General features: G+C 37.0%; 2 long non-coding RNA genes across 10 annotated transcripts in view; one reads left to right on the forward strand and one right to left on the reverse strand.

Annotated features, from left to right (window-relative positions):
* The window catches only part of LOC144313047 (uncharacterized), a 554585-nt gene that overhangs the window by 122047 nt on the left and 404645 nt on the right, over window positions 1-27893 (forward strand). The window lies entirely within an intron of this gene.
* LOC144313051 (uncharacterized) lies at window positions 120-26306 on the reverse strand. Its single transcript, XR_013378741.1, has 3 exons — window positions 25926-26306; window positions 24265-24462; window positions 120-652 (listed from the first exon to the last, which is right to left on the reverse strand). It is a non-coding gene; the product is annotated as an uncharacterized LOC144313051 (long non-coding RNA).

Genomic DNA, 27893 nt, shown 5'->3' on the forward strand with positions numbered 1-27893 from the left:
GATAGGACAAAGAAAATAATTTTGATTATTGACAAGAACCTTTTATGTAATTCAACTAATATCTTTGAGGGCATAATTTCTATCTTATCACATTAAAGGAAATAAACAACTACCAGAAAAACAACTATAACTGTTTTAATCATATACTAATGGCATGAAACAAGCTGAAAAAAACACACGCAAAATTTTTAATTATACTATCATGATAGAATTTAGACCAATGCAAGGCTAATTTTATTCTATACCAATCTTCCGGACATGACAGATTTTATCTAATTGATCTTTCTCAGATGTCAACACAATTAAAAATGTATGATTATGGGTGAAGGAAGGAATATTTCAGGACTAGATTAGAATGAGTTTTCTGAAAGTCTTGAATTTCTTAAAGACTTTCATGTTTTAAGTTCAGTAAAGACCGTCATTTTCATCATTGAAGAATTAATTTCTTTGTCATGAAACATGATATTGGCAAAGCAGGGCTAGTGTTTTTGTAAGTTTTTTCCTCTTTAATGTGTATTCAGATATATCAAAGACTTTTTCTTTTTCCATTGGCCAGCCTCCAGTTTTGTTCAGGTCATCCTCTGTTTATCCTGTTACCACAGAGCACATGTTGACGCAGAGAAAAGTGTAATTCTGTCATTTCCTCATTCCTCTGAAACAACAGATACAAATTATTTATTTGCTTAAATACATCATAATTTTCTGGGAATATGACCAAAGAAAGATGAAAGTATGACTTTAGCAATTTAAACAAAATAATGAGATCAAACTGTCTTGGCTAGAAGGTACTTAGAAGTACTGTTTGGTTTATTCTCTACCAGTAATGCTATCTCTTAGAAATCACGTGCTGCCCAGACTTTCTACACATTATTAAGGAATATACGCTATTTAAAAACTCTTTTAAAACTAGGATATTATGCTTTTTTGAAAAAAAAAAAAAAAAGAAACAAATCAATAACCCCCCCAACTCCAGAACAACTCAAAAAACCAAACTCTGTAGATTTCCAAATTAAAAACAAAACAAAACAAAACAAAAACCCAACACCTCCCCCAATTTCTCTATTCGCAGATATTTGATTGACCCAATTTCCATTATGGTGTAATAGAAGGTATTAAGTTTCCTAAGTTAACAGCTTGATATTAGTCATTCCATTGATTTATAATATGTCTATGAATGGTACAATATTTGACAGATGGGCTTTTAAGAATTTTGCTGATTTTCAACCTGTTAGCTACTAATTTATGTTCTTTTACATGGATTGTATTAATCCTTTTATTAGAAACTGTGGTGCTAAATTACATTATGTGGACCATGTTCAAAATTAATAGAAATTCCATGCTTAACATATAAATATATTGGTTCTTTCTTTTTAGGAAACATATTCAAGTAATATGAGATCAAAATGGTTTAAGTTACTAAATAAGAATGGAGGTTTCAAATCTGTTTCTAATGCTGATTCATTGTAAGATGTGTGAATTTTTTACCCCTGATCTGTTGTAATTATAGTAATGAAGCACCTTGAAAATGTAAGCTGTTAATTAATAAGGCTATGTCTAATTGTAGCTGCTTTCTACCACTGTCTGGCATTTTGAACAGTAATCAGATATTAATGTACCCTCACATACACAGAGTTCTAACCACCATCTCCCCATAATTTATTCTTAATCCATCCTGTTTAGCTCTAAGAGAGAGCTCTCTCTCTTAGAGTCAATCAAGTGTCTCCCATCTCTTGCAGTAATTACTTTATTGTAATATTTTTACCTTTAGGAAAGATATAACTTATTTTCTCCCCCAGATGAGTTTAACTTGTGTCGTTGTCCTTTATTGGCCACATCTCATCTTTGCCTGTTTCTAAAATGAGACATCTCATTTGTTCTTTGAGTCTGTCGATACTTAACTTGTAAACTTTTTTTTCAATATGATAAATCTACTGTTTCAATCACAGCCATAACTGGATCGCATTCTCTGACTGAAATGGAGATAATTTTGATAGGGATTTTGTAGCATTTATAACATTCAAATGTTAAATGGGCACTAATTTAAAGCCAAGTGTAATGCCAATTAACATTAGATTAATCAGGCAGTTGAAGATTCAAGACCATGATTTGGGCATGTCCATTTATCTTCCTCCCTGCTAAAGATCTCATTGTAATGATAGACATTTTATTTGTAAAATAATGAAACCAAACTGGTATTGGAAAACATGGAAAGAATTCCATGAAGATAGAAACCCAATGGAATTGGAATGATGGAAAAATCAGAAGTGAGAAGATGGTAACCAGTGGAATCAAGGACAAGTATTATTTTTCCCAGAAGAAGCTAGAGAAGCTCTAAGAGCAGAGCTCTGCAGTAAAGAGTGGCATTTACAAATAGGCCTGGTTAAGGACTATTATCGGGAGAATTAATTAGCAACTGCATTGGAAATAGCTGTTTCTCTTGTATGTTCAAGAAAGCTACCATTCAGACTACTGCCTTCTCTAAAGATGTGCACCTTCCAGTCAACCTGGCGTGAAATCCTAATGTGGAGACCTGAAAGAAAAGCATGGTGGAGGTCCAGGTAACTCTGGAACTTCACCAGTTGACACACATGAACATACATGTCCATGGTCCCCCCACCCCAACACCCAGTATACTAAAACTGAGTTGTTGTTGAATTTTGAGCTGGATTTTCCACAGTTGTGGAAATCCTCCACCTGATTGTTCATGGCCCTCATTTCCCCACCAAGACACACACTACCTGCTTCCGCAGAACATGTAACCAAGTCTTATTTAAAAGAAGTTGTGGTACGGGAAAAGAAAGAGCTTATATAAATACAGAGGGAATTCCTACTGATTATTTAACCCAATCAATTAGAAGTTCATTCATAAATGCATAAGCATCAGGAATACCAGGCTTATACGGAAAACAGCATGAAGAGGAGCGCACAGATGAAAGCTATAACAAGTGGAACTATCTCAAAGGAAATAGAGATAGTATCCAACAAAATGTTTTAAAAATGCTAATTCTTAATTTCAAAGAGATTTCAGAAAATATCACTTGCCAAAAAGAATAGGAAAACATAGAATGAGAAACACTTTGGGTAATTAAACAATATGAATGCTAAAGTACAAAATTTAGTGAAGTGGACAAATAATGATAGAATGAACATGGCTGAGAGGAAAATTGGGATATGGAAGATAAAGTTGAAAAACTCCCGAATACAGGATGAAATTTTGAGGTGAGAAATATACAAGTATATTAAGCAAGTCTTAATAGAAGTTCTGTAAGAAGAGGATATAATTATTAATGTTAATAAGATAAAATTTCCCAAAGTTGTAGAAGGTTCAGGTCTCAGGAGACCTTGAAGGTGAACTGAATACTAAGAGAAATTATTAAGAAAAGGAAGAGAAAGTGTAGAAATGTCTTGTTTCAATTTAAAAATTCTGAGGGAAAAAATTTCTTTTTTTTTTAAATTTTTATTTATTTATTCATGAGAGACACAGAGAGGCAGAGACATAGGTAGAGGGAGAAGCAGGCTCCCTGTAGGGACTGGATCTCAGGACCTTGGGATCATGACCTGAGCCAAAGGTGGATACTCAACCATGGAGAACCACCCAGGTACCCTGAGGGGAAAAAAAAATTCTTAAAGGCTTCTGGAGACATGAACATAATTCATTTATGGAGGAAAGAGCAATAATTTTAGCAACTCTGGATACTTTGATGCAGTGACTTGAAAATTATACCAAGATGTTAGTCAGTTTGTAATTCTCAATGATAATTCAAGTTTTCATAAAATATTATCCAAAAATTAATATTTTGAACACAGAGATACCCAGAACATTATACATGATGCCCAATATTAATAAAAATTGCCCAGTAATACTTAGGAGAAAAGAAAAAGTAAAGAGGATGGGTTGACACATAAGACAGGGTAACAGCGCAATATGATTGTAAGAATATTTAAAGGGACTTGGGAGTCTTGTTATTGTTGACAACACAAGATTTTAAGGTACAAGTATTTTATTTAAAGGTACACTAATGAAAAAATAAAAGTACATTAATAACTACCAGCAGAACTAAAAGAAACTACTCCTACTAGTGATTGACTCTTGGAAGTGATTCTAGGAATGTAAAATTTGAGGGGTTTTTACTTTTCTATCTTTCTGTATTTCTTGAAATATATTTAACTATGTAAGTATATGATCTTATAATGATAACAATGACAAAAATAACTCATTTTGAAAAGAAAAAGTCCCATGTTCTTTGACATAGGATCAAAGAGTTCTCTCTTTTTAAACTTTTATAGATGTTTCAGATTTTTCTTAAATACTGGAAAGGGATTAAGGCAAACAGTAAAGGCAGCATTATTAGAGAATGGCAATGGATGAAGGCAAGGAGAGCTGGAGATTGCAACAATTTCTACACGTTATGAGGATTTAGAAATAAAACAGATTATGATCAGACCTCTAGCACTTGCACTGAGGAGAAGTAATAGACAGAGTGGGCTCGTGGCTGCTTGTGTACTTGTTCAGGGCCCCCTGCTCAGTAGCATTCCTTGCTTAATGTTCAATGCTCAGGCTGCAGTCTTGAAATGCTTAATCATTTTATCTTTGAATTTGTATTTTGTAAGAGTCCAGTGCAAAGCTAGAGTATATGCACTGGGAGCTCAGAACCTTGGAGACTTGGAGACTTGGCTCAGGTGTAGTCCCCTCAGCTCTACCTGCCCACCTCTCTAGTATTGGTTCTCAGCTTACTGGTCTCAGTCAGTTGGTTCTCTGGGTTCTGCTTGACCCATCCCCACCTCACCAAGACTGTAACCCTCCTGGTCCCATTGGTGGGAAATGTCTATATTCTGACACTGCCCTGATTCTGAGAGAACTTGGGCATTGGCACAGAGAAGGTAGGGGCTAGTCTAATACTTCATGGTGTCTTAGGATGGCATAAAACTTTGACCATCTCCTTTGTAGGCTGGCAGTGCCATGGTGCAATCTGCAGGCAACTTAGCAAGGGGCCTACAATGTGTGGGTGTTAGTTAAAACCTCTCAAAATTCCTAGGTTGAAACCCTAATGTGATGGCATTTAAACATAGGGCTTTGGGAGGAAATTAGGTCATGAGGGTAGAGACTTCATGAATGTAGATAGTGGCCTAGAGACAAGAAGAGACAAAAGAGCTATCTAGTTCTCTTTTTACCATATGACGATGTAGCAAGAAGATAGCCCTATGTAATCTGGAAAGAGGGCACTTACCAGCATCTCAAGCATGATGATTCCCTGATCTTAGACTTCTGGCCTCCAGAACTGTGAGAAGTAAATGTTCAAGCCTCTTAGTCTGTGGTAATTTGTTATAGAAGCCCAAACTAAGAGTGTTTCCCATTGCCTATCCAGGTACCAAGCAAAACACAGCGTGGAAATTGCAATACATTAGAATATATCTATCTGCTGTGGGGTGGGGCTGCAGGCCCAGGGGAAGGAAAGATTGACTTCCCTGTTTCCAGCAAGGACCATAGATTTTCATTTTGCACTAGGCCCTGCAAATTATGTAGCCATCCCTATGGGCCAACTCCATGTGAAACAGTGGCCGTGACGTCGTCCTGCTGTTTCTATGAAGGGTTGGGGGGTCATGATTCTGTCTTCCTATTGCCAAGAAATGATGGAACGTCAGGAATTCTTGTTGATCTTCGTGCTGGCACCTCCGGCATAGCCATAGCCACTTCCTGAGATGAATGCCTCCTTTTCATTCTCAGCAATATCTTCACTCAGAAATGACCATGTTGCTGCAAGCTTCAAAAAGTCTCCCACACCTTTGCTTCCAGGTCCAGTTCCAAATCACCTGGTAGGTATTTTTCTACCTAATTCATTCCTTTTGACATTTTTATTTTCCTGAATTTTTCTTTCTGTTATAGGCTTCCCTTATTTGTACTTTTCTGTCTCTCAGGCTTTTCTTCTTTGTTCCTAATCTAGTGGTAAGATTTAATTTATCTCTTACAAGACTGAAAAGTAGGTGGAATTTTAGATTCTTACTAGTATTTATTCTCTCTCCCCAGCTATTTTTTCATTTTGGAAATGGCATTTTTCAGCATGTCATTATTTGTTCTCTGAGCTTATGTTGCATGCTTTGTCTAAATCAAGATACAGTTCTCCTGAAATTTGGGAATACATGCTTTTAATTAACTTTATTTCTGCTGATCTTCATTTAAGTTCCATTTGAAATAATTTCTGAGAACCAGAGTCTATAAGGCTCAGCACTGGGGCCTGGCAAGTAACACAGAAAATTCTCTATTAGAGTATTTCAGGAGGGCTTTTGTAAACCAAATAAATTGAGAGTTCATCTACCCAGTAATAACTGACAAGTAAGCTTTTGCAGTGAAGAAAGAAGCTGATGGTTAAAAGTCCCAAACTCCCCGATGGTTTGCAAGTGAGGGTTTTGAAAGGCAAACTTTGGGGCAGGGGTCTCCTGAGAAGGTGGATGCCATTGATTGGAGGCCCATGAGGTCATGATAGCCGGTGTTACTTAATAACTGGTGCCGTTTTGTTTGGTTCCCCGGAGGTCCACTCCATCTCTGAGAAATATCTTTGTTCTGTATGTCAGAGATTTCATTAGTGCTGATTAACTACTTGTTCTACAGGTCCTTTTGAGTGATAAGCACTCCTATCCCTTGAGCCTAGGCCTTTGTGTTCCTTGGTGGGTCCAGCTGTACCTGTGGGTGATAGAGCCTTTAGTGTTCATTTTTCCATCTGAACTAACAAGATACATTCTGGCTTCACTGCTTCTATTTGGAGTAGAAGGCAAATATGTAAATTACAAGTATTTTTCATCTAGTCTATATTTCATTTTGGTGTTCAGTTGATCATTAGACATATTTCATATATAATTAATATCAGTGTTTCAAATATTACCACCAGTATTTCTTTATTTTTTCATACTTTCTCACCCAGCCACTAGAATGGCCCAGATCTCATACTTTAGAAATAGCAAATAGGAAAAGTAGAAAACAGTGATGAAGATGAAGTGGGAAGAAGAAAGAATATTAGAAATCTTTGCCAGGTCACTGTGGCCTCCTAAGGTCCAGCTTGGAGAACACCTTGACAAACTAAAAGTCATCTGGCTTTCATATTCTTCAATAAATATTAGTTGATAGAAGACAGTACTATAAATAGGTTCACAATAAAGGCAGAAAGAAAGAAATAAAACTATAATATTTGCTGTATCTTTTGTGTGCCAGGCCTTATACTAAATGCTTTACATGTGGTATATTATTTTGACTTCGGAGTTCCTCTGGGAGTTGAATATTATCCCATTTTTATAAGAGAGAGCAAAGGCTCAAAAATGTTAACTTTCCATAGTCTAGGACAATTAGAGACCGATAGAGCTCTGTTTCATACATGTCTGTCTGATTTTTGAATACTCTCCTGAACTACTCTGAGAATTCTATTCTTCCTTATTGTATTTGCTTCATTTTCCTTATAAACTCAATGGACTAATGTTAAACTTTAATTTTAACGAGACAACCTGCTGCCTGACCTGTAAAAACCTCACCTTTTCTCTTAGGAGCCATCTTAATTTAAAGAGCTGCCAGTCTAGGAAGGGTCAGTAAGCTCCTTCCTGTTGAATTATCATGCCTCATACACTTTGTTTTATGGCTTCAGATTAGAGCTAAAGTCCTCCCTTGTTATTCATTGCCTTGTTTCAATAAGGACAGAGTTGGTTAATGTTTTACTGGGAAGATCCCCAGTGGTCACAATCTGGCATGTGAGAAAAATTGGATTTATTTATCAATGTATAACCAGCTGTATGAGAGATATCTTTCCCCACCCATTTTCTTCCTTGTTGGTTACTTGATTTGGGAGGAATGTGCATAGTGAAAAGAGATGCAAATTTTGAAGTTTTGGTTCTTCAAAGGGAACAATCAATTCTGGGTTCAGTTTCCCTATCCTGCCCCTCAAAACCTCAATTTTTAAACTCTTTATTCAGAAGATCATGGACAAAAGCTAAGCCAAAATCAAGATGAGAGAGAAAATTGTTAGCAATGTCAGCTCTGGGGACAGTCATCCTTCTCAGTATTCCACTGACCTTGTAAATTTAAAAACTGCATAGTCCTAGATGAGGGTAGCTCAGAAGCAGCAAAACGAGGAGGATAATAACCTAACACTGCTAGCTACACAAAATGTTTGGGGCGTGGTTCTTGAGAAGCCTCCTCAGAAATTACCTTTGAAATTTTTTGCAGTCCTGTGTCCCAGGACTTTTTGTGTCCACTCATTTTCTTCTCCTAGTTTAAAAATTTTGCTCAAAACATTTACATAGTGTTTATCATTATCTCAACATAGAAATATTGAATTCCAACAAGAGTCCAACAAAATACATCAAAAGCAAGAAAATCATCACAATGAAGTCCTTTGCTATTCTTTTGTATATTTAGACACTATACTGCATCTCTGTAGTATTGTTTCATTTTAACTAAGGAAAACAATGAAATAAAATTTTCTGAATTTAAATTTACCCTTTCGGTTTTGGAATAATTAAAGTTGTACCTGGCAGTTTCACCTTTTTTGTGTATCACTGGATTTGCTCCCTGAATTAGTTTAGGGCTGCCATACCAAAGTACCACAGACTGTGTGACTTAAAAGAAATTTGTTTTTTCACAGTACTGGAGGCTAAAAATCCAAGGCCAAGGTGTTGGCAGGGTTGGTGTCTTCCTTCACATGGTACTTTCCCTTAGTGTGTCTGTGTCCTAAGCTCCTTTTCTAATAAGGACACCAGTCAATGGATTAAGCCCCACCCAATGACCTCTTTCTACCATAATTACCTCTTTAAAGATCCTATCATCAAATACAGTCATATTCTGGGGGACATATTCAGGTGTAGGGGAGAAAAAATAGTTTCCCCTTCACCTTCTAGGTTCTTGTCTGAGAACTCCCACCTCTAATCATAAAACACAAATTAACAGGAAAGAAACAAACAGAAGTTTAATAACATGCATACTTCACAGTGATGCCCAGGAAAACTGAGTAACCTCTGAAGTAGGCCAACCATCACCTTAAATAGTATCTTCAGCTAAAGACAAAAAAATGTTTGGGGGTGGGGAGGTCAGTGTTGGGAGGTTACTAGGAAAAACATAGTCAACAAGTAACAAAGGTGTGGTTGTTATGATGCCTTCTTTATTGATAAGAATTTCTAAAGATTTAGTCATCTTTTTCTGCCTGGTACAGAGAGGGAGACAGCCTTACAAATGGAAATTTTTCTAATAAATGTAAGATTTTCATACAAAAGGAATACTCCTATTTGGATTTCAGAGCTTCTCTTGTTCGACTGTTTCTTAAAAATATTTAGCCCAAAATAATCAATATGCCAAAGAAGTAAATTTTGGATGGCAAATTCTGCATTCCTTCAGGGGGTTAAGGACTTTGACATACAAGTTTCTTGGGGACACAATTCAGCTTTTAATAATCCCTAAAATCTATTCACAAGCTGGCAAGCAGGGTGATCCTTGCTTAACAAGAGTCAGACGGAGTCATTTCTCAGCTCACAGTTGCCATCTTGCACAGTCCCATCAGGTGCCTGGCATAGAGGAAGACTTAATTCATGGCTTTTTTTTTTTTTTTTGAATGAATGAATGCATGTTTTGAGTGTGCTTTTAAAACTTCAAATTGGTGTTAACATTTGTTTAATAAAATGTAGCTCTATCTACTTTTTCCGAAACTTCATGTAATAATCAAGAGTTTTGGTGTTCCAGGCTTTTGAGTTATTTTGATTCAGGTATATTCTGTACATTTAATGCATCCAAAAGAGAATTTGAAAGGCACAGAAAGGTCAAATATCAAAGATTTTCTGACTGTGTCATTTAGTCCTGTACGAGTTATCTTAACATACCGTGGGCAGCATATTTCTCAGAACCACATGTAACTGACTCAACGTTTAACTCTAAATATCCATACAAAGTAGAGAAGGCCTTCTTTTGATGTAATTCTCTTGATATCAGAGGAAATGTGCATCAAACTTTCTATTCATAAAGTATAACTTAGTGCTTTTAACAGCAGGCTCGGTAATTAGTTGGGCAATTAAGGGACCATAAATTATAATTTTAACTCAGATAGACATCCTCTCTAACACCTTGGGAAGTCCATTTACCATTACTTTCTCTATTTTCCCATCTATAAAATAAATCTAAATATAGATGCTCCATAAACTTGCTGACGAACTAAAGAAAGATAGGTTTAGAAATGGAAGAGGTTTTGCAAGGTTATCTGCGTAGGTCCCCAGCTTCCACGCACATTAATTTTGTAAGGATAGACAGTTGCATTCTCTAGTTTATTCTTGAAAATTATATATATATATATATATATATATATATAATGTATTTTAATGTTTTTATTGAGATTTATGTGAAAAATGCTACAAAGTGATTTCCATATATTATAAGTGTGTATCGTATGGAAAGCTAAATATTAGCTAATGTCTGCTACAGAGGTAAATATATTTACCAGCTGTAAGCTTGGTTGCATCTTAAATTTCAAGGTTAATCATTAATGTATTTAAACTAAGGTAATTAAAGGTGTTAGTACCTACAGATCCTGATTCATAGCCTCCTTTCTACATATCCTATTCTGGATTTAGAACTGAGCTTTAATATTCCTTTCCCTTTCTGAAATCATGTTCTTTTAAAAGTGCTGGCTTGTATTTCCTTTTCTTATTTTGTTGCCTCTTTTTCTCTCTCTCATTAATACATACTGTATTACAACCAAAACCTTCAATCAAACCTTTTATTCATTTTTACTGTTCTGCATTTGTGTTATCCCAAAGGGATTTTATTCCTATAATATTTACTGCTGGGCCACATTTAATCATCTTGTCTTTTTTTGGGAAAAAACCCACACATATCCTTTCTTTTCTACCACACTCTTCCCCTGGGACCCTGATGGAGTTGAAGTTCATAATACTTGAGAGGTTACACATTTTAGAATGGTGTCACCATTCTAAAGGTGTCCTATGGGCGTGGTCCCCAATTTGGGTACAGGAGGTAGAAGTCTACCAGTCAGTATCCTTGCCTTTTAAGGTCATGTGTTAGAGAAAAACAATCATTCTGTTGCTTATTAAATTCTTGACACCTATTCAGCTCTCGCCATAGGTGTTAAGATGCAACAAGGGAGAGAGAGATGAAGCTCAACTCCAAATAGAAGAACAAGTAGTGATATTTAGTTAGAGAGTGGAAGGGGTCGGGGTGGATGGGTTGAAAATTCTCAAGAGGACTCATCAAAGGTAGGGGAAATTCTTGTTAAACTGATCTAGCAATTGCTGGAGGCAGACCACGGTGAGGAGATAGCAGGTGTGAGATGGTAGGGCATGAGGAATTTGGTAGATATGAAGAGTGGTCAGATAGGGATCTGCTTTTCACAGATCTTTTCCTTTCTTTTTTTTTTTTTCTGTAAACAGTTATGAAACAATTATTATTAATAGATTTTATTTCCATAACACTTTTCTTCTGCCAGAATTCCCAGGGGATACTACATACACAAATTAAAGGGACGCCTGGGTGGCTCAGTGGTTGGACACCTGCCTTTGGCTCAGGTCTTGATCCTGAGATCCTGGGATCGAGTCCCACCTTGGGATCCCTATGGGGAGCCTGCTTCTCCCTCTGTCTGTGTCTCTGCCTCTCTCTCTGTGTTTCTCGTGAATAAATAAATAAAATAAAAAAAAGAAAATAAAAAAACCCAAACAATTATTTCTTACACCTCTTAACTCCACCTGATGTCTGAAGCAATCATTGTTAATCTCAAGAATTTCACAAGTATTTTGAGTTAAGTTCTGTAAAATCATCCAATCTTGGAGGATGGCAGCCTATTAGGATGAAATATTTGGAGGATGAAGAGCTTTAAACTTTAAAAACAACGAAGAGGTATATGAAATCTGACATTCTGGACAGAAAGAGCCTTGAAGAAAGTGAAGAAATGTGTAAATGTTACATATGTGGGGGAAGAGTTTTACAAATATCTAGCCAAATCTTAACAAGAAGAGCTTTCTAAATAATGAGTCACTTTAAACTTTAGAGTGTTTTTAAAGTCTAGATTAGAATCTTAGTCAAAAAGTATGATTAACTATAAGTTTCTGGTAAAGTTTGGATGTCATAAAAATGGCTAGATTTTGTGCCTGTAACAATTATCTTTCATCAGTGTCTCTTAATTCTCAGTGCAAAAAGCAAAGAATGCCTTTTAAAGTTGAAAACAGACTATACAGCATATGACACCAAAGCGTCATGTGTGAAGGTATCATAAACATAGGGGATTATTTCAAAGATAGATACATATTGGATATAGAAACAGTGATAAACTTCTCATAGAATACAACTGAACTCTTAGAATCCTCTAAACATAAAATGTGATTATTTTTTTCTTAGACTTCACTACATTTAAAAGAAGTTCCATTTTCTTTTTTGCTTATACATGATAAGTTGTCATGTCTCCATTACTTAGATTGTAGGCAAGAGTCATTGTCTGAGGTCAGGCGCTTTGTATAGACTTTTTAGAATTAACTCTTCTCTCTGGAGACTACCTAAAGTTTAGACATTTCCTTGATCCCGGTCACTCTGGGAATTAGGCTGTAGCACATGGTAACTGAGTCCTCTAAGGTCACTTGTCAGAGTTAATACCTTTTAAAAAATCAATAATTAGGACCACAGCTTGTCTGAAACCGGCTGATGATATGTAAGTCTATTTGTTTTCAGAAAATCCTGCACACTGACATGGCTCTTGAAATCAGTGGGGCAATGATGAAGTGGTTAATCATTTGTTCTCTAGCCTTACACATATCTGAACTTGTCATTAATCATCAGTGTCTGTGGGTGTGCTTGCATCTTTTTTTTTTGGACTGGTGAGTTATAAAAAAACATACAGAACCGGTGAGTGATGATTAACAGAAAGAGTGTGGAGAAATATTGGTGCTGCCAGTTCATTGTTTTGTGCTTAACTTTTGCCAGTATTCATTACTACAGAAGAATATTTGAATGACTTCATGTCAACACTATGACAAGCAGTTCAATCCTTCAGAAATATTCATAAAATACTTTGAAGCCATGAAAATTTTCACTGCGGCATATAATGATAAATCATCTCTCTCTACCGCTCTTGGTGTGTACGCCTAGCTTCAGACTTGGAAGAGTATGTCCCTCCAAAACTGAATTATATTTTATGTACGGATTATTTTAGGGTCCCGGGTAATTTTTTCCCTAGCTGTATATATCCACATGGTTTAAAAATTATTTAGGTTCCCTATGTCTAACTGTATTCTTTCAAAGTTAGATATATCTTAGTTAGATTTCAGGGAAATTCTTAGACCTGAGGCAAGTGAATTTTCCTATACTTTCTGGACCAGACACTAACCCTTCTGGGGTTTGCTCCGGCCTTGAGGCCAACCACCACCCACATGGGTGTCTCAGTAGTCAGAATTGCTAAGTCACCTTTTGGTTCTGTGAATCTGAGGCTTTTCCCTTTCTATGAATTTTTTTTCATTACTGAGTTGGTCTTTCCAAGGACAAATTTTTTAGCTTCTAGAATGTGAGGCACACAAGCCATGGCTCTTGGCAGTTACTATTATGTCTCTGGTCAATTTTCTAGTTGCACCGCTAGCATTTAGCTTTGATCAATTAGTGGGAAAATACATGAACAAAATTCCATATTGGTCAGATCTGGCTTTCATAAGGAAAGCAATAGCCACGTGTGAGTTTATGAGTACATGCTCCTAATCACTGAGCATCTCAGACAAGTTTCTTTGACAAACATAATCTTTGCCTTCCTTGTGTCATGTATTTGCTTCTTGAATCTCCAGTGCCTTACTAATTCCTTTGTTTTTGAGTGCACAATACTTAATCCCTGCTCGTTCTACCTCTGAGTCCCACAATCTCATAGAATGTTTATAAGAAATATTTACAGCATTTGCTTTTGGAGAGAAAAAATCAGAATCCAGAGGATTGGCTTAATGATTTGAAACAGTGGTATTTCAGGCATTTGGCCCATGATTCACCTTTTAAAAACTTGTCTGGTGTGTAGGAGACACTCAATAGATATTTTTTAAATAAATGACTGAACATTGAATTAATCTTTAATGGTGCCAACCAACCTCGCCCCTTATCATGCACCTTCATTTGCTGGTTAAACATTTCAGAGTTTTTTTTTTTTACTGTGATACAGTCTGATATTCAAACTCCTTATCTTGTCAGTCAAGTTTTAGAATAGTATGCACCATACATACTCTTAATCTTGCATTATGTCCCAGTAAGAGAGAAATTTTAAAAATCATTAATGCTAAAACTGTTATGTACTTATTATATATGAATAGCATACATATAGTACAATATTTTTTTAAATGATGGCTGAGGGATTTGAACATCATATATTAGGTAGGTATTTGAATATTATCTCTTCTCAGACTACAACATTTAATGTTGAGAACCAACTGGATGAGATTTTCCTTCTCACTGATTTTCCTCTTCATTGATCTTTAGTCATATTAACCATAAAATCATTATGACAATGTAGTAAATATATCTATGGATTGTTTCTTTTTTAGCTAAATTTCTTTAATGAAAACTGCTGGCTGAAATATATTTAGAATTGTTTTCCCTGTGTTTTTTTCCTATAATTTTGGATCATTTAAATGGAAAGAAAAAGTCGAATGATGCAACTTTAAGCAAAATATCACCATATAAAATGAATACACAATCTGAAATGTTATGATGATATTAATTAGTAAATAAAAGCCAAGTCTAGGAAGTCCAGGAAATCGGACTATATATATGAAATTGTAGTACATACTACAGTGTACTACAGTGTATATGCATGAATGCAAATACTTCCCACCTGTTTTTGTTGGAACATATTAAAAAGGTGAAGAAATATATTTTGCCAATGATGAAAACAATAGGAATTTATGATATACAAAATATTTTTCCCTAGATTTTGTATTTATGTAGTGTGAGCAATTGCTAAAACAATGAGAAGACGGGGAAGATAGATTTACACTTGGTATTAGTAAGACTTAAGGTTTAATTTCTCTAGCCGTATATCTTGATACTTCTCAGTGTCTAAACATGTTTAGCTGTCTTTCTCTTCAAAGATACAACATCACACCAAATCAAACCAAAATGCCTGTCTCAATCAATTTCTCATCTGGCTTCCGCCTTTTCCAATTTTGTACTCGGATCCAAGATTCTTACAAGACTTGTCTACGTAAGTGGCAACATTTTATCACTTTCCATTCACTCCTCAGTCTACTCTAGTCTGGCCTTTTCTTTATTTCAGCAAACTAGTTTTCTCTGAAATCATGAGTGAAATCCTCATCTCTAAATCCATACTTTGCTTCTCAGGAGCAACTGACACTCTGGTCGCTCTCCCTGAAATACTCACTTCCATTGACTTGAGCTATATGGGTCTTTCTTCTACCTTTCAGGTTACACCTTTCCTTTGCAGGCTCTTTTTTTTCTCTATTTGACCATTAAATATTGAAATTCCTTAAGACTCAATCATACTCTTTTCTGGTTTTTGTGTATTCCCCCTAGGATGTCTTCTTTACATCCATAGTTTAATTTACCATCGGCATAATAAGGACTCTGAAATTAGTATATTGATCTCAGACTTCTCTTGGCTTCAGTTTTGCATGTATGTATTGTTCCTACTTAAAAATCTCTTTTTAGATGTTTCTAAGGTGCCTTAAACTCAACACACCCAAAACTACACTCATGGCCTCTGTCCCAAACTCCATCCTCCTGTGTTTCCTGTGGCAGTAAATGCTATCTATACCTCTGATCACATCTCATTCATCCTTCTGTGCTCTGCTCCAGCTGCACTGGCCTGTCTGCCATTCTTTGAATAAACCAAGAAAATTTCCATCAAAAGACCTCTGTACTTGCTTTTCCTTTTGCCTGGAATGTCCTGCCTCTAAATCTTTCCAGGGCTATTCCTGGAAAGTCTTTATTCATTTCTCATCTCAAACGTGGCTGTCTCAAAGAAACTTTCCCCTGAGCACCTTATCTAAAGGAGTGGCTCGCCTACCCCTGCTGTTCTCTACATGTTGCTATTTTTCTTTTTTATGCTTATAAATATCTATTGTGATGTTATTTTTATATATGTATTGCATTTTCCCAAACTAGAATCTAAGCTTCTTAAAGAAAGTTACGTTTTTTTTTGTTGTTGTTCATAACTGTCAAAAATAGTGTCTACCAAATACTACAAGTCAGTTTTACTTTTTGGTTTTCAAATTCATGCCTCTTTATCCCCATTGCTACTACTCTTGTTTGAGCTACCAACCTCTCATGTGCAATAGCTTCCTTAATTACATCCATTTAGTTACTTTTCAATACACATATTTTCTGCCCTGCAACTAGAGTGGGGTTTTTACAGAAGCAAATCTGATAATGCTTCTTTACTTCTTAAAAACATTTAAGCATTTTCCCATTCTTAAGGTAATGATACAAATCTTTAACATGGGTTATGAAGCCCTGAGTGATGGCCTTCATTTCTTAATGCTTTTCCTCTTAGTCTCTTTCTTTTTAACTACTCCGTTGTTCTGCAGTTTACTCAAAAGCACCATTTTCTTCTTATCTTCAAATCTTTTATATTTTTCTTTGGCTTGGAAGTTTCTTCAATTGCATTCACTCACAGCTCTGGACTTCATCTGGTTAATTCCTATTTACTTCTCAAATTTCAGTCCAAAGTCCAGTATACTCTGTGTCTGGCAATGTGCTATGTGCTAAAATATAACGGTGAGCTAAATATATTTACTTTCTTACCCTTTAAATCTAGAACAAAAACAATATAAACTTACTGGATTCCCCAAACTAACTCTTTCTAACCCCATTAGCCCTTTCAGAATTTCTAAATATATATATATTTATGCATTTATGGGACGTTTTTGATCTCTCTCACTAAGCAATAAGCTTCATGATTTGCAATATAGGTTTGTGGAATGAATGAATGCATCATGTCCATTGAATAAATACTACTTAAATACTGTGGCACATGTCAGGACTCAAACTTGATTTTAGTTATTAATATGATAATATTTTGCATATTTGTTAGATATATACAATGAAGATCATTTCATGGTTAAAATTTGAAGCATCTGTTATTACATAGCTCAGGCTTTATATTCTGTAACATTTTTTTCTTTCTCTTGTAGAATCTAAGTTTCATTTCCCTGCACATCTCTAATTCTGTCTAATAGGAATCTTGCTCGTGCTCTTGTTTACAATATCCTTTGATGAAATCGCAACTTTGGTCAAACATAATCCTGATTGAATGGGCTCAGTGGTCTTTGCCACAAGCATTTAAATTAATCTGTTGGCAACAGGGAGAGAATGCATTTCTTTCTATTTGGCAGGATATTAACTCATTTCAGCCATGGAAGCTGTAATTTTCTGAATGGTATCCTAGTGGCTGGCAAAAGTTAATGCAGGTTTCTAGTCCCTTTCTTATGCCAATGGTACAATTTACACACTGAGAATCTGGCTAGACATACGTTGAGTTAAACCAATGCCTGATGTAAAACATGAGGAGTTCAGTTCAGCAAGTATGTTTTGAATTTTACTCTGTGGAAACTCTTCTTTTTAGCACTAATGGGGGATAGAATAAAACATGTGAGAAAGTCAGGTTTTTAAATAAGATTGTAGTCTTATTGGATAATAAAATGTACATATCCCTGGGGACTTCATGCCATCATCTGAGAGCATTACTTATTTTTGACTTCTTCCAAAACCTGATCCCCTGTTTCAAATTCCTTCTCTGTAAGGAGTCCACTATTCATGTGATTACTCAGTTTTGAAATCTTGGAATTCTATCTATCATTCTATCTCTTTTCTTTTATACCATGTGTCTGGTAGGTCATCATGGTATCTCTTCCTCTTCAAAACTTACTCTCTTTTTTAACTCCATTGCTTCCATTTCTGTGACCCACATTACCTTCTTTCCTCTTCAATGAATGATTTTCTATTTGAGATATTAGAAATAAGTTTCTATTCAAAAAAATTTTGTAAGTGATTTCATAGAGATGGACCACTGGAATGTCATTCACATAGACAAAAATGTAAGCAGTACTTCAAGGGCTGTGTGAGGAAGTGGATCTCCTATGATGTATCATCTAGCCAACCATTGCTAAGTTGGTTTTCAAATGTTTGATCCTTTCAAACGAGAAGAGATTCAGTACTTAACCAATTTTAAAATGTGGTGTCTCTAATGGTGGTAAGTTCTTCCTATAGCGTATAGAAATCCATCTTTTCTTTTTGGTTCTTACTATTTCTCCTATTTAATAATCTAAATATTTGAATAAACAGCAGTGCTCTACGAGATCTGAACGTCATCAGCTATGTTAATCTTTTCTCTAATTGTTTCTCATAAGGTGTCTAGACACACTCAAAACTCCCTTAAACTGGGATAGTGCTGGAATGTAGTTCTGTAGATTTTAGTATTTTTTTTTCCTGCAAATTTGTTTGTTTTCTCACAAGTGAATTTTGTTTTACCCAAGGGACTACTAAATTTAGTTGAATTTAATGTTGTAAAGATACTATTATATTTCAAGATACTTGTTCCTAAATATGATGAAGGGAAAAAAAAACATTGTTGGCAGAAGGGTACTTTAACAGCCTAAACCCACAGATTAAAATAATTAGTTGATAAAATTTTCATTTTAGTTATTATACAATGCTAAAGAAACCAATAGTCTACATTTGATAAAGTTTAAGAGACTCAAAATTGGAGGAGGTATTTGAGCCTGTTGTACTGAAGTGACTTTATTTTAATCTCTAACATGAATCTTTATTAATATTTCTTGGTGTAGAATATACTTGAAGTGACAAGTTCAACTTTGAATAATTGGTTAATATAGCAACTATTCTGTGCCTCGGTAGTTGGGATAACTTCAAGAAAATCAATATAATATTTCAAATATCCTCCTTGTTAAGATTGCTCATTTTCCAACAAAAGAGACATAAAAAAACTCAAAAGCAATTTTTTTGTTCTCAGTATGCTTTCAGGAGATAAGAATGACATTGTCTCAATACTCTTTCCTTTGGAATACGATAAGAAATAAATAATTATTTAGGATACAAATCCTGAGAGCTAGTTAAAACAGTATACTTTGTAAAAGCAGCCTATCTTTTTTTTTTTTTTTTTTTTTTTTTAGCGGCCTATCTGATTTGTTGAGCACCTGCCTTGCAATTCTAGCTGTTCATAATTATTTCTATAATCCAGAGGCAAAAGGAAGAGAACATAGCCACAGCATATGTAATTGCAGGAGAGACAGAACTCTTCCTATTCTTGGTCATTGCAGCAAATGGTAATACTTCCTTCAGGGACAGGACTTTGTAAAGGAAAGAGTTTATTTTTTTCATATCAGCCCTATAAGCAGGGACCATTTTGATAGACTTAGGTAGAGTAGCCCAGGGAGCATCATATCAAGTTCTCCCTGGATGAACCTTAAATTTATTTTCACTAGTCTCCCTAGGATAAATGATGGCCCTAACCTCTTTGTATCTTTTTGTATCTAGTGTATTAATGCTGTGTATTTTAGTACCCACATTTTTTAATGCACTACAGTGTTTGAATTCTTCCCTTAAACAGTATACTGTCATTTATATTCAAACATCCCCTATGATGTACTGATTGCCATAATCAGTGGGTATATTTCTGCCTTTCTCTTGTTGAAACTCGAGGTGGCATTTGATGCTTCTGTGACCCCTTGCTGTCACATGCTTCTCATAATGTACCTCTCTATACCCTTCATGTATGTGTTCCTTTCTCTTTATCCATCTCTGAAATGCATATGTTTCTCATGTGGCAGATCCTGCTATTACTTACTCAATATCCATTTTTCCTTTTTTTCTTTATCAATGGAAGACCATACTACAGGTAAATATAGTCACTTCTCCAGACTCTTAAGAGCAGTCCCAGGCAATGAAATGTAATAAATTCTAGAAGATGGGCTTATGGGAAGACTGTTGCTTTCTAGATAGAAAGGGGCAGGTACCTTTTCTCTTTCTCCTTCTTCTTGCCAAGAATGCAAAGCATGAGCATCAGATAGATAAGCCAGTTTTTGACCTTGAGGATGAAAGTCACTTGTTTAGAAAAGCAAAGGTTGATTGATCCTGGGTTTTTTTTATTGCCTTCTTGGTCTGCCACCTCCTGATTTCTCATCATGTCATAAAAATAAATCCTTCTTGGTTAAGCCAGTATGGTTTTTGTTTATTTGCAACCCAAAGCAAGTCATGCCAATCTCTGCTATTGTATTGTGTTTTTAAATTTTTAAAAACTAAAAATATTTTGTATTTGTTTTTTCATTTTTTACTTTATTTTTATATTGTTTTAACTATCAATTAACACTATGTCCTTCACATTAATAAAAACTCCTTACATGCAGAGGTTGAGGTTTTCATCCATCTACCCAAACTACTTAGCACACATCTGGAAAAAAGCAAGAAGTCATTCTGATTCTTTATATATGACTAAGAAACATACTGGGGAATCACAAAATCCATGGAAAGGTCAGCTAATTTTTTTTTTCAAGATTTGATTGATTGATTGATTGATTGATTTAAAGAGAGCATAAGCAGGGGGAGGGGGAGAGGGAAAGGGAGAGGGAGAAAGAGAATCTCAAGCAGACTCTGCACCTAGCACAGAGCCTGACGCTTGGCTCAAACCTATCACCCCAAGATTATGACCCAAGCCAAATTCAGGACTTGGATGCTTAACCAACTGGGCCACCCAGGCGCCCCAGGTCAGCCATTTTTATACTATTTGAACTTTTGATCTTTTTATATGTTTTTGGTAGAAAGTATAATAATTTTTAGTGGGGGCCCTAAGAAATAGTAATTTAGTACAAGGTTCCTTACAACCAGAAGTTGAAGAAAACCTAGTAAATATAGGGGGATCAGCTTGAAATAGATTAACTCACCTAATGTAATAGAAAGGAAGGAGAGAAGGAGGAGAGAATGGCTATTAGTTAGTAAAATGGAGATAATAATGCGGCTGACCTTGAAGGTTGAAATGGGTCAACACATGTAAAGTACTTAGAACACAGTAAATAAGCACAATATGTATTAGTTGTAACTGGTGCCTAATATATTAGGTATTATTATTGTTAAAATAACTTCTCCAACCCTCCTCTAATAAATTTAAGTTAGATATATCCCTACCCATTATACTATATGCATATTTCTATTTTTGACTTATCGACAGGCATTATAACATTGTGGAATTCAAACCCAGGGCATATGGGTTTGAATTTTAGTTCTGTTACTTACTGGCTATATGATCCTGAGCATGTTAATAAAGTGGCTCTGGGTTCCCTCTCATAACAGACTAGGGTAAACCTTTTTAATATGGCACTCCCCACCCTTGCATTCTCTTGCTAACTTGTTCTTGGCAGGAGTTCATCCAAAGCTGTGCCACGAGTGTGGCAGTGTGCAAGCAGCCCCAACAAATTCTCTGCTATGGGAGGGGAGCTTGAGCCACTTTAGAAAAAGTCCTTTTCCAGGGCTGGAGGGGTGAGTAGGCCGGGGAGCACAGGGGTGGGCCTGTGGTGCCGGCGAGGTCCATGGTAATTCCTTTGGGATGGGATCTGCAACCACCTGAGAACACTCCTGCTCCTCTAGCACATGCTCTGAGATAAATAAACACATCTCCCTTCCTTATGCCACAGGTGTTTTTAAGATCTTTTTAAACTTCTGCTTCTCTGCTGTTTCTCAGAGGGGCTCTTGTGCTCTCTCTTTAAGGGTGGGCTCTCATTTTCCTTTTGCCCTGTGGGGCCTCCCAGAGCAGCCTGATGATTTGTACAGTTCCATGTCCTAAGCCCTGCTTATTTTAAGAACCTATAAAGGATGTTAGGCCCCTCTGGTTTTCAAAACCAAATGTTCTGGGCATTTGTCTCCCCATTGCTGGTCTCTTGTGCCTGGAATACCTGGTGTGGGGTATGGCCCTCTCCCTTCTCTGCATCCCTATTTGGCTCCTGACTGGGTCTCTGCCCTTTCTACCCTCTTTGTTGTGACCTCTTTTCTTTGTTTAGCTGTGGAGAGTCTCTTCTGCCAGTCTTTGGGTCATTTTCTGGGCTATTTATACTGATGTAAACATTATGTAATTGTATCCAAGGAATGATGTGAGCCTAGGATCCTGCTACTCTCCTATCTTCCCCCGAAGTTAGTATTTCATTGTTTTTATCTATTCACTTCTCAGTGGACACTTGGGTTGTTTTCATGTCCTGGCTATTGTAAACAATGCTGCAGTAAACATGGGGGTACAGACACCTCTTTGAGATGGTGATTTCATTTCTTTCAGATATATATACCAACAAGTGAATTGCTGGATCATATTGTAGTTCTATTTTTAATTTTCAGGGACCCTCTATAGTTGTGTAAATTTACATTCCCACCAAGAGTGCACATGGGTTCCCTTTCCTCCACATCTTGGCCAGTACTCATTATATCTTGTCATTTTAATAATAGTCATTGTAATAGGTGTGAGGTGATACCTCATTGTGGTTTTGATTTGTATTTCCCTGATTATTAGCAATGTTGACACTTTTTTTTAAAAGAATTTATTTACTTACTTGACAGAGAGAGAGCGCGAGAGAGCAAGAAAGTGCACAAGCAGAGGGGAACAGCAGGCAGAAGGAGAGGGAGACACTGGCTCCCCACTGAGTAGGGAGCCCGACATGGGGCTGGATCCCTGGACCCTGGGATCATGACCTGTGCAGAAGGCAGATGCTTAACTGGCTGAGCCACCTAGGCACCCGACACCTTTTTTAAAAAAAGATTTATTTATTTTAAAGAGAGAGAAAGAGAGAGGGAGAGAGATGGAGAGAGAAGGAAAGAATCTTAAGCAGACCCTGAGATTGTGACTTGAGCAGAAATCAAGAATCAGATACTTAATTGACTGAGCCACTCAGGCACCTCACAGTGTTGATACCTTTTAATGTACTTGTTGGCCCTTTGAATATCTTATTTGGAAAAATGACTATTCATGTCTTTTGCCCTTTTAAAAAAATCACATTTTATTTTACTTTTTTGCAATTGAGTTGTAGTTATTGCTATAAATGTTCCTCTTAGAACTGTTTTTGCTGCATCGTATAATTTTTTAAAGATTTATTTGAGAGAGAGTTCACGTGTGCACATGTGAATAGAGGGAGGGGCAGAGGGAGATGGAAAGAGAAAGGGAATCTCCAGCAGACTACACAATGCATGAGGAGTCCCAGCCATCCATGTCACAACACAGATCATGACCTGAGCCAAAACCAAGAGTTAGATGCCTAACTGACTGAGCCACCCAGGCGCCCCTGCATCTCATAAATTTTGATATGTTATGTTTCCATTTACAATTCCCTCAAGATTTAAAAAAGTTTTTCCTTTGATCTCTTTTTTGAAGCATTAATTGTTCAGGAGCATGTGGTTTAATTTCTGCCTATTTGTCAATTTTCCACCTTTGCTCCTTTTATTGATTTCTAGTTTCACACTATTATGGTCAGAAAAGATACTTAATATGATTTCTGTCTTCCTGAATTTGTTGAGATCTTTTTTGTGTCCTAACATATGCTCTATTGTGGTGAACATTTCTCTGTACACTAGAGAAGAATGTGTGTTCTGCTGCTGTTGGATGAAATATTCTATATGTCTGTTGGGCCCATTTGGTCTATAATGTTCAAATCCACTGTTACCTTATTGGTTCTGTCTGGATGTTCTATCCATTAATCTTTTAATGACAGGACTGTGGGCTGGTCTCAACAAATCGTGGTTAGTGGAGTCTCAGGCTGTGCTCTGAGTTCATACAGGGCCACAAGCTATGCCCCCAAGTTGGGTGGGATCCTTAGCCATGCTTCATGATCAGGTTCCTGGCTGTACTCTTTTGTTTGGCAGAGTAGCTGGTTATGCTTTTTTTTTTTTTTTTTTAAACTTTATTTGAGAAAGAGAGAGCACAGAGAAGAGTAAGAAGCAGACTCCCCACTGAGCAGGGAACCCCACATGGGGGTTGATCTTAGGGCCCCAAGATCATGACCTGAGCCCAAGGCAGATGTTTAACCAGCCGAGCCACCCAGGCACCCCTGGTTATCCTCTTTGGTTGGGAAGGGCCCTCAGCTATATTTTGTAAATGAGTGGAGCTACTACTGATTGTGCTCTATGGTCAGGTGGGGTCACTGTCTGGGCTCCCTTTTTGGGTGGAGTTGCAGGCTGTGCTATGTGATTGGGTGTGGTGACTAGATTTGTTCCCTGTCTGGGATGGTTGTAGGCTGTGTTCAGTAATTGAGAAGGATACTCACTGGGCGAGTGGTGTATGCTGGACTCTGTGGCTGGGTGGTATCATCCTGGTTCCAGAGCTGCCCGGTGTCACTGTTTAGGCTCCTGCCAGTTGTGCTCCAGTTTCCTATGTTCTCTGTCTTGGCTTCTTGGTCAGGAGGGGCAGCAAGCTATACTTAGGTTGGGTGGACCTTCAAATTTGCTTCCATTCCTGGAAGAGGCTATAGAACAAGCTCCACTGCTGATATGGTTCATTGGCTGGGGACCCAAATAGACAAAACTGCCAACTAAAGTCCCTGGTCAGAAGGGATCACTGACTCGACTCTGTTAATGGGCAGAGCCTCTAGCTAGGATCTCTGCTCAGGCATTGCTACAGGGAAGAATAAGATCTGCCAAGATCTGAATACCAGTTGCTATAAGTCCTTCTCCCTTTTCCATCTCTGACTGATCCCCAGGGTCAAGCCCCACAGATTTCTCCCAGTGATTCCTGAAATGTGAAACCTGAGTGAGTCTCTCTGGAAGTGTGCCACAACCCTGGGGAGCTAGATATCCACCTTGGAATCTCTTCCTGCTGAAGAAACTATAGGCCCAAGGGGGCTTTCTCAGAGCACCACTGTGCTGGCCTTGAAGATGGGTGATGTGGTCAGGGTATAGTTGCTTTTACCGTTCTAATGTGATATTCTTGGTCTCTGTGGGTCAGGGTGGGTACTTCTGCCTCACCCCTGGGGGTGGGCTCTAGAATTTTCGCAATGGCGTCTTGTTTAAGAACTGTTGCTAGTTGGTCTTCTTGAAGAGGGGGCCTGAAGTCAGGAACTGCTGATTTTATCCTGATGACTGAAATTGAGCTTTCTGCAGGCAGGGTTTGTGACATTCATTTTATAAATTTCTAATAACTAATGCTGCAACAAGTATATCGTTGACATTCATCAAGTCTTTCTTGAATGCATAGATCATTTTTTTTCTTCTTCTTTTAGAAAGGAACAAAATTAAAAGTAAAAATAGATGAAGTTTTATTTAAATATTCTAAAGTTTATTGTTCAGAGTCAGATCATTGGCACACAATGGGTTTCACCATTCCTCTGCTAGTATTTCTTTATTCCTGTCAGATTTGATAAGGACTATAATAAAACTTAGAGAAAACATTAAACTGCTGACACTTGAAATATCCTGTTAGAAAATCTGATGTTCCCACTATTTTCACTCCCGTGGTTCCTGACTGTATTAAGCAGGTTTATTTAAGGGCAACTTAGGTCATGAGAGAACTTATTCTGGGTGACAGATTATACTGAGCCTATACCTTGTGTGTTTCCGTCACAATGCACTGTAATGGATGAAGCATTTGTCGAGTTTCCTTCCTTTTTTTTTTTTTTAGTTTCCTTCTATTTTATCATTGAGGTACCAGATAAACTTGGGTCAGGTGAGTTCCTCTTACTGTCATACACTTGCTGCTGGATATTGGGCCCTCTGCAAACAATCTTCCCAATCAGTTTGAAGATTTTATACAGGAGCGTAACATGATCCAAGTTTGTATTTGGAAAAGATCAATCTGGAGCTCATGGGAAGAAAAACTGGAGAGGAGTGACAGATCAGTGAAGAGACATGCAGTAGCCCAGGCCAGGAACCTAGACAGAAACAATCACGGGGTGCAGACATTGCCACAAAGGTTTTAGGAAATAACACTCACCCTTATTTCTTGTGATGCTCGTTATTTTTCCTTCCACTTTATTCCTTCATTTCACTCTGTTCCTTTTCCATTCTGTTCTACTGTATTTACGATGTATTTACATTCTGATACACCAAACCACCAAGTTGATTTTTACAAACTATTAAGAGGTCACAGTCCACGGTTTGAAAAACTCTGCATTAAAGATCCTCCTGAACCTCATATGGTTTAAAGGTAAATTCTACTAGTAATACCTTTATTGAGAGTAGGCTAGTGTACAAGAGTTTCTAGGAGACTAATTAGGGCCCTTGTGGATCTTCACGCAGAAATCTTGCTGAGGAGCTCTAAACCAGTTAGTTAATCATTTATTCATTTCCCATTCAGCCAGTGGATATTTATGGACTGCCTCCTCTAGGGCATTGTGCTAGTTGTTGGGGCTAAAGTGCTCAACAGAGGGCAGATCCAGTTTCTGGGGCTTGACACCTACATAATTTGGCGACTCATTTTGAGACAAATGATGTAAAACTGCAAATATAAAATTAGGTGCCAAAGTCATTATTTATTTAGGATGAAAAAAGATATCACACCATATTCTTTTTTTAATTAACTTATTTAAATTCAATTAGTTAACATAGTGTATCATTAGTTTCAGATGTAGAGTTCAGTGATTCATCCGTTGCCTACAACCCCCAGTGCTCATTACATCCTGTGCCACACCATATTCTTAACGCCTCAGGTCCCTCTGTTCTAGGATCTCTTCAGGGAATTTGCTGAAAAGGTTTACACAGTAATGCTTACTGACTGCAGCCTTGTTCCCCTCCTCACCTGGGACATCCTGCAGCTCCTACAGCTTCCCTCACTCACAGGGGCCTCTTTAGCAAATGGACCACAACCTGATATTCATTAGCTTCAAAGTAAATCCATTTGTGTTTACTTCTGTATCAACATGGGCAAGTCAGACACAATGAAAGGACTAGTCCTATGATACATTATTCAAGTATTTTGTGAGACAGAGAAGTACAGAGAACTGGTAGGAGAACACAAAGAAAGGAAATCAGACAGCCTTCAGCAGAGAGAAGATTTTCCTAAAGAAAGGCCAGCTGGAGAGAAGGAGTCCGAGCTCCTGTGCTGTAATCAGATCCGGGGACTGGTGCTGGTTTGCAAACTGTCAGCAACAGACCAGGACAAGACACATCCAGAAACTTAGAGTAAGTGTCTAGAACCTTTTAAAATAACCTGAAGAAATAATTCTGTGTCCATTACACCTAATAATATGGTTTAATCTTGCATTTTGCATGCCTTCCTATAATTCCGTTTTTCCAGAAATTTGTTTTTCTTATATTTACAAAGGTATGAATCTGCACAGATATCAGGAAAAAAACCTGGTTCTTCCTCATAGGTAAATTGAGAAACTGTCCGGGACTCTCCTTACAGCGGAACCCCACTGGTCTCTGCTTTCTGCATTCCATTCTTAGAATAAATAAAATTAAAGAGAAAACAAAATAAGATTTGGAATGAGAACAAGACATCAAGAAGTATTATTTTTACCTTAATATAGAAAACTTTAGTAAATAAGAATATTTTAAAAATAGGGTATGAGAGTTTAGAAAACCTCAAAAAGGGGCATGGATAATTAGGATGTGATAACTTTTTAAAAATGTATCAAATAACTAAAAGATAAATGACTACATAATATACTTTAGCATAGAATGAGTTCAGATGACAATGAAATTTTTCATGTAGGAGCTCAAAACCAAACTGACGTGCATGTACTCACAGCACCAGGTTTGTTTTCTGGCTGAGAGCCAATGGGTAGAGATGGATTCCTTGGTCTTGTCCTGGGTGTGTGACGGTTCCAGCATCCATATTGCTTTAAAATGCCAAGGAAGGAGGAGACACCAAATTCTCTCAGTGCAGGGAGTATGCATTTCCACATCCGTAGTGTGCAATCCAACAGCAACTCCAGATATTCCTATGGAAGTTGATCAA

This window comes from Canis aureus, chromosome 4, assembly GCF_053574225.1.
Source record: "Canis aureus isolate CA01 chromosome 4, VMU_Caureus_v.1.0, whole genome shotgun sequence".
NCBI lineage: Eukaryota > Metazoa > Chordata > Mammalia > Carnivora > Canidae > Canis > Canis aureus.